The sequence below is a fragment of the Tenrec ecaudatus genome, chromosome X (genome assembly GCF_050624435.1).
Source record: "Tenrec ecaudatus isolate mTenEca1 chromosome X, mTenEca1.hap1, whole genome shotgun sequence".
In the NCBI taxonomy this organism is placed as follows: domain Eukaryota; kingdom Metazoa; phylum Chordata; class Mammalia; order Afrosoricida; family Tenrecidae; genus Tenrec; species Tenrec ecaudatus.
The window spans coordinates 87,488,247-87,496,295 of record NC_134548.1 but is presented as its reverse complement, the minus strand read 5'-3'; positions in this window follow the sequence as shown (position 1 = coordinate 87,496,295).

Genomic DNA, 8,049 nt, shown 5'->3' with positions numbered 1-8,049 from the left:
AACAGTCCTCAATTTAAGACAAGCTATATATGAAAAGCCAACAGACAATGTGGTAGTCAATGGAGAAAAGACAAAAACAATCCCACTGAAAAAGGGGACTAGATAAGGATGTCCCTTGTCCCCACTCTTATTTAGCATCATATTGGAGGTCCTAGATAATAGCATAAGGCCAAGGAAAGACAATAAATGTATTTGCCTGGGAAATGAAGAGGTAAAACTATTATTATTTGCAGATGATATGATTTTATATATGGAATATTCCAAAAGTTCCACAAGAGGAGTACTGGAAGCAATAGAGGAATATGGCAGAGTGGCAGGATACAAGATCAAGAAACAGAAGTCTATCAGACTGCTATACACATTGGACAGGACTATGGAAGAGGGGATCAAAAGCCAAGAACAAATTGAAATCTCTAGGGATTTACCTGCTGAAAAAAGACAAAAGATTTGTACAAGGAAAATTACAGAACATTATTACAAGAAACCAAGATTGACCTCAACAATTGGAAGAATATCCCATGCTCCTGGAACAAAAGACTCAATATAAAGATGTCAGTTCTGCCCAAAGCATTATATAGGTTTAAAGCTATCCCAATACAAATACCATCATCCTTCCTCAAAGAATTGGAAAAACTGATTACCAACTTCATATGGAGAGGGAAGCAACCCGGAATTAGCAAAGAACTCCTCAAGAAGAAGGGCAGAGTGGAGGGCTCGCTTTACCTGACTTTAGCACCTATTATACAGCTTCAGTGGTCAAAGCCACAAGGTATTGCTATAATGACTGGTAAGGAAAAAACCTGAAAACCTAGAAATGAAATCATCAGCATAGAGACAACTGATCTTTGATAACACCCCCCAAAATATCAAATGAGATGCAGATACCCTCTTCAACAAGTGGTGCTGGAAAAAAAATAGATATCTACTTTCAGAAAAATGTAGCAAGACCCTTACCTCACTCCATGCACAAGAATAAACTCAAGGTGGATCACAGACTTTGAGTTAAAACCCCAAAGTATTAGGGTCATCTATGAGGGAATTGGGAGAAACCTGAGAACTTTGGTGCAGGGAATACATAGACTATAGGAAATAGGGAAGGATACAAATACAGAGGAGGCACAAATTGGATTTTCTGAAGATAAAACACCTGTGTACATGAAAAGAATTCACCAGGAGAGTAATAAGAGAAGCCACGGACTGGGAAAACATTTTTGGAAATGATATATCAGACAAAGGCCTTATTACTAAAGTCTACAGTACTCTTCCAACTTCCAAAAAGGAAAAAATGAATTTTCCACTGAGGAGGTGGGCAATGGCCCTGAACAGATGTTTCACAATGGCAGAAATCCGAATGGCCAGAAAACATATGAAAAAATGTTCCCGATCATTAGAAGAGAAATGCAAATTAAAACAACTATAAGATACCACCTAACACCCTCAAAGATAGCCCAATTCAAAAAATCAGAAAGTAACAAGTGTTGGAGGGCTGTGTTGAGAGAGGAACTCTTATCTGCTGCTGGTGGACCGATAGATATGTCCAGCCACTATGGAAATCGATTTGGCTATATCTAAAACAGATGAAAATTGTGCTACCATACAACCCAGTAATCCCCCTAAGGGGCTTCTACCCAGAAGAGACAAGAAACAAACCAGTCAGACATCTGTGCTCCAATGTTCATCACAGCACAGTTCACAATTGCAAGGAGTTGGAAACAACCCAAATTTCCATCAACGGATGAATGGGTTAAAAAGCTGTGATACATACATACAATGTAGCACTATGCACCCCTAAAAAGCAGTTACGAATGCATGAAGCACATTGCTGCATGGAAAGAACTGGAGGAAATTATGCTAAGCAAAGTAAGCCAAGCACAACAGAACAAGTACAACATGAGCCCACTGAGTTAAGCTTAAAAATGCAAAAGAGGCATAGGGAAAAAGCTACTGTATACAATCATTCCTGGGATGAGGACCAGGTAGCATGGAAGGGGCCAGAACCAACCCAGAGGTATATGTGGTAGCTAACTAAAAAGGAGGGGAAAAGGAAAAGAGAGAGAGGGACATGGGTAGAAGGGGAACAGGGCACTAACCCACCCAAGGGGAGGTGGTTGTTTATATCTCCACAGGAGAGTGAGAGAGGGACTAGACTTCAACCCGGTGCACCAAGACATGAATGCAATATAGTAGGGAACCAATAGAGAGGTCTGAGGGACCGGCCACAATCCCAACTATGTGGACACCCAGCCCCCTCCCCCCAGAAGAAATGCACTTGAGAGGAGAGCACTGAAGCTACAGCTCAGGGAGAGGGGCACATCTGATTAAAGCACACAGGAGCAAATGAAGAGGGAAGGAAAGAGAGTTGAACACATCCTGGCCCACTAAACCCCAAGGAGGATAATCTTGCTCAGTGTAGCCAATGCACAGAAAGGACCATAGTATCAGCCTCACCATGCAACACTACGTTCCTCACTGACCCATAGTGGCAAGAGGGATAACACTGGAGACACAGTGCGGGAATTGTGCCCAATATGACACACTGGGGAAAATGCTAAGGGTGTGCAACAGAGCAGCAAGGGGAACAAAGCAATGAAGTCCCCAGGGAATACCAAATATAGACTTTGGGGTCAAGCCATGGCACCCAACAGTCTGGCTTGGAAGACACTCCTAAAGGTCAACAAATAGACCTTGAACTACTCATAGGCTTTTCTTTGTTTCTTGGTTGTTGTTTTGTTTTGCTCTGCCTTGTTTTTGTGTTTATAATTATCTCTGCATGTCTAGCTAGACAAGATAGGCGGGACAACCAATCTGGAGGAGAAAACAATGGGACCGATGGTTCCTGGGGGACGTAGGAGAGGCGGAGGCAGGGGAAAGGAAGTAGGTGTTAACAAACCCAGGGGAAAGGGAACAACAAGTGATCTAAAATTGATGGCAAGGAGGGTGTAGAATGACTGGTAGGGCTCGGTCAAGGGCAATGTAACTGAGAGGAATTATTGAATGAAGGCCAAACATGATAGTGGTACAAGAGGAAAGTAAAAGGAAATCAAGGAAAGAACTATGAGGCAAAGGACATTTATAGAGGCCTAAATACTGGCATGTACATATGTAAATATATTTATATATAATGATAGGGAAATAAATCTATGTACATATATTTATAGGTTTAGTATTAAGGTAGCAGGTGGACATTGGGCTCTTACTCAAGTACTTTCTCAATGCAAGAACATTTTGTTCTAATAATTCAGCATTCTGTGATGCTCAGCTTCCCAGCAACAATCACTGAAGACAAAGTGGGTGCATAAGCAAATGTGGTGAAGAAAGCTGATGATATCCGGCTATCGAAAGATATAGTGTACGGGGTCTTAAAGACTTGAAGATAAACAAGTGGCCATCTAGCTGAGAAGCAACAAAGCCCACGTGGAAGAAGCACACCAGCCTGTGTGATCATGAGGTGTCAATGGGTTCAGGTATCAGGCACCAATGATCCAGAACAAAAAAATCATATCATTGTTAATGAGAGAGGAGTGCTGAGTGGAGGCCAAATACCCTTACACAAGGGTCACAAGGAAGAGACGAGACAGTCAGGGTGCACTATAGCTCCGTTGAAACATGCAACTTTGTTTAGTCTTTTAATGCTTCCTAACCCCCAGTATTATGACCCCAATTCTACCTTACAAATCTCGCTAGACCAGAGCATTTACACAGGTACAGATAAGAGCTGGAAACACAGGGAATCAAGGACAGATAAACCCCTCAGGACCAATATTGAGAGTAGTGATACCAGGAGAGTAAAGGGAAAGTTGGGGAAGAAAGGGGGGAACCAATCACAAAGATCTACATATAACCCCCTCCTAGGGAGACAGAAAACAGAAATGTGGGTGAAGGGAGACATCGGTCATTGTAAGATTTGAAAAATAATAATGATTTCTAAATTGTCAAGGGTTCATGAGGGAGGGAGGGAGGGTAGGGAAGGGAGGGAGGGAGGGATAAATGAGGAGCTGTTACCAAGGGCTCAAGTAAAAAGAAAATGTTTTGAAAATGATGATTGCAACAAATGTACAAATGTGATCGACACAATGGATGCATGTACGGATTGCGATAAAAACTGTTTGAGCCTTGAATGAAATGATTTTTTAAAAATATAGAAAAGAAATTGATCAAAATGTTATATCAGAAGAGATTGAAATGTTTCCTTATTCATAAGAGTAGCTAAACATATGGGAAAAATTATGAAGTCAACAAACTGAACAGGAAACGTCAAAGAGCAGCTTGAGAAAGCAAAGTAAAATATTATAATGAAATGTGCAAAGACCTAGAGTTCGAAAATTGAAAGGGAAGAACACCTCAGCATATCTGAAATGGAAAGAACTCACATAAAAGTTCAAGCCTTGAGTTTTCATAGTGTAAGATTCTATGGGCAAAATATTGGATGATCCAGGAAGCATCAAAATAAAGTGGAAAGAATATGCAAAGTCACTGTACCTAAAAGAAGTAGTCGACATTCCACCATTTTGAGAGGGAGCATAGGAACAAGAACAAATGGTGCAGAAGGGAAAGAAGTCCGCAAGCAGCACAGAAGGCATTATCCAAAAGCAAGGTTCCTGACACTGATGGAACACCAATTGAAATGTTTCAAACATCTGATGAAACACTGGAAGTTCACTCTTCTATGCCAAGAAATTTGAAAGACAACTACCTGCCTGGCCAACAGACCGGAGGAGATCCATATTTGTGATCATTCCAAAGAAAGGCAACCCAACAGAAGGCTCAAATTATAGAACAGTATCATTGATATCACAGGCAAGTAAAATTTTTCTGAAAAGCCTCCAACAACAGCAGTACATTGACCAGAGCTTAAAGAGGTTTAGGCCGATTCAGAAGAGGATGTGGAAAAATGGATATCATTACTAATGTCAGGTGAATATTGGTTGAAAGCAGAGGATACTAGAAACACAATTACTTGCATTTTATTGACTATGCGAAGGTATTGGTTATGTGGGTCATAACAAACTATGGATAGCCTTGAGAAGAGAATTCCAGAACATTGTGCTCCTGCAGAATGCACTTGTGGAAAAGGGACAGTTGTGGGCACAGAACAGGGGACACTGAATGGTTTAAATCAGGAAAGACGTGAGACAGGATTCAATCTGTATGCTGAGCAAATAATCAGAGAAGCTGTATTATATGAAAAAGAACCCAGCATCAAGATTGGAGGAAAGCTTATTAACAACCTGTGATATATAAATGATACAATCTTGCATCCTGAAAGTGAGCAGGACTTGAAGAACATGATGTAAAAGAGACCAAAATCCTCACAACTCAACCAATCGGTAACATCATGATGAATGGAGAAAAGATTGACATTGATGAGGATTATGTTTTGCTTGGATCCATAATCAATGACCAAGGAAACAAAGTGTTCAAAGGCCAAGATGTTACTTTGAGGACTAAGGTGTTCCTGACCCATGAAAAAGTTGGACATTGAATAAGGAAGACAGAAGAATTGATGCATCTGATTTATGGTGCTGGTGAAGAATATTGAAAGACCAATGAACTGCCATTCCCTTTTGATCTATTTTCAATCTATTTCAATAGTCTAGTATTCTCTGCTTTAAGTCAAGATTCAAAGTACCAATGGACTGCCAATAGGACAAACAAATCTATGTTGGAAGGCCTACAAGTGCATCTGATATTATCAACGATATTCCTCATGCCACATCCTCTTCTGAATTCAGCTTGAACTTCTGTAAGCATTCTCGCAATGTACTGCAGCAACCATATTAAAAAATTTTTAAACATTTTATTAGGGACTCATAAACCTTTATCACAATCCATACGCACATCAATTGTGTAAAGCACATCTGTACATTCTTTCCCCTCATCATTTTCAAAGCATTTGCTCTCCACTTAAGCCCGTTGCATCAGGTCCTCTTTTATTCCCCTCCCTCCCCGCTACCCCCTCCCTCATGAGCCCTTGATAATTTATAAATTATTATTTTGTCATATCTTGCCCTGTCCAATGTCTCCCTTCAACCCCTTTTCTGTTGTCCATCCCCCAGGGAGGAGGTCACATGTAGATCCTTGCAATCAGTTCCCTCTTTCCAACCCACTCACCCTCCCTCTACTCTCCTATCTTCAGCAAAATTTTACTTGCATGTAATATTTATGATGTTGTTCAACAATTTCCACCTTATGTTGAGTCACTTTTCTTTGGACTGGGCACAAATATGGATCTTTTCCAGTCAGTTGGCCAAGTAGCTGTCTTCCAAATATCTTGGCATACACAGGTGAGTGCTTCCAGTACTTCATCAGTTTGTTAAACATTTCAGTTTATGTAGGATTGTCTCTCACTAATGCCTTGATTGCAGCTTGGGCTTCTTATTTCAATACCATTGATATTTTTTACTATATGCTGTGTCTTGAAATTGTTGAATGTTGACCAGTTCTTCTTGATGCAGTTAATCTGTGTACTCCTTCCATCTCTTTTTATCATTATTTATTTATATTTTTAACAATTTCATTGACATAATTCACATAAAATACAATTCAATACTTCAACCATATTGAAAGGAGTTGTACAGTGTTAACCACAAAGAATTTTAGAACTTTTTTTCTTATATCCATTATTATTAACTCCCCATTTACCTACAACCTCCCTTGGCATACCCACAAGAAACCACTAATCCATTTATTGTATCTAGAGATGTACCTATCCCAGATTCCATATACAGAAAAATATATTAAAATTTTTAAAAAATTAAAAACCATTGAGACAACGTAAAATAGAGAAAAACCTCAATAGAAAATATTAAAAACAAGAAAAATTAAAATTTGTAAGCCAGCCTCTTCATGCCTTCATCTCCCTCCATTTTGGGTATCCAATTTCTATATTGTCAATTTCTATAAACCCAGTGCTCTGAGGAGACAAATATGTTCTGTGATGTGAAGAATCTTCATTTCAGTTGGAACCTTGTGAACTGGCATCCATAATAAGCAAGTCAAATCAGGGCAGGCCTCCCATCATGTCAGCTGGTAATATGCACCAATTCACAGCCTCCAAAATCTACTCTTCATCTAGTTTTTTCAACTCAGTTCTATCCAAACAAGCCAGGTCAGCAGGCACCACAACAACAAAACAGGGAATTCCCCACATGAGTCTCTCTGCTTTGTACTGGTGGCACTTGCACAAAATATTAATCCTAGGTCCTTTGAGTTAGTGCATGCCATAGGCTCAAATTCCTCATAATTCTGTAAACTTCAGACCAACCAGCGCACTCTTATCTCTCCTCCAGTTCCTGTGAACCAGGTCCACAGCTGTCAGTGGCCAGACTCAACCCATCTCTACATTGCTGTATTTCTCCAACCTTCATGCAACAAGTAGATCTAGGTAGTTATCTAGTGAGCATTAAAGACTCCCTTTAATGTTCAGTCCAAGAGTGAAGGGTTCCTTTATGGTTCTAGATTATTCCATCTTTGTCACAACCAGCAACTCCCTTGCTCAAATTTTAAAAAACCAAAGTGGCCTTTTTTTCTCCTTCACTCCACCAAAAGCTCTATTGACACATCTTTTCAAATACAAATGCTCTAAACACTCAAGGCACTAGGTGGAGCTTACTTTTTCTAAGCCTTCTTTGCAGGCATTTTCTAATATTCATTTAATGTTCTAAATTTAATATCTAAAGGCAGTGGGCTTACAAACTCTCTCTATTCATACTTCCCAACAATCATTTCCCAACAATATGTCAATAACTGTAGGCAGAAGTTATCAGTATCATTCTAGTACAGCCAGATCCTAAGCACAATTTTTTTCGGAAACCATTATATTAAAACATAATCCAGGTATATACCATTCAAGAATTCAGTCACATCAAGAAATATTGTACAGTTACTACCACAATCAGATTCAAAATGTTTTATTCCTTCTTGTAGTCCTTAATATTAACTCACTACTACCCCTCATCTCCCTTGTTTTACCCCTCATGAGTCCTTAATCTAATTATGTCTCTATAGACTTACCTATTATGGTAGTTACAACATGACATGCCAACTTGA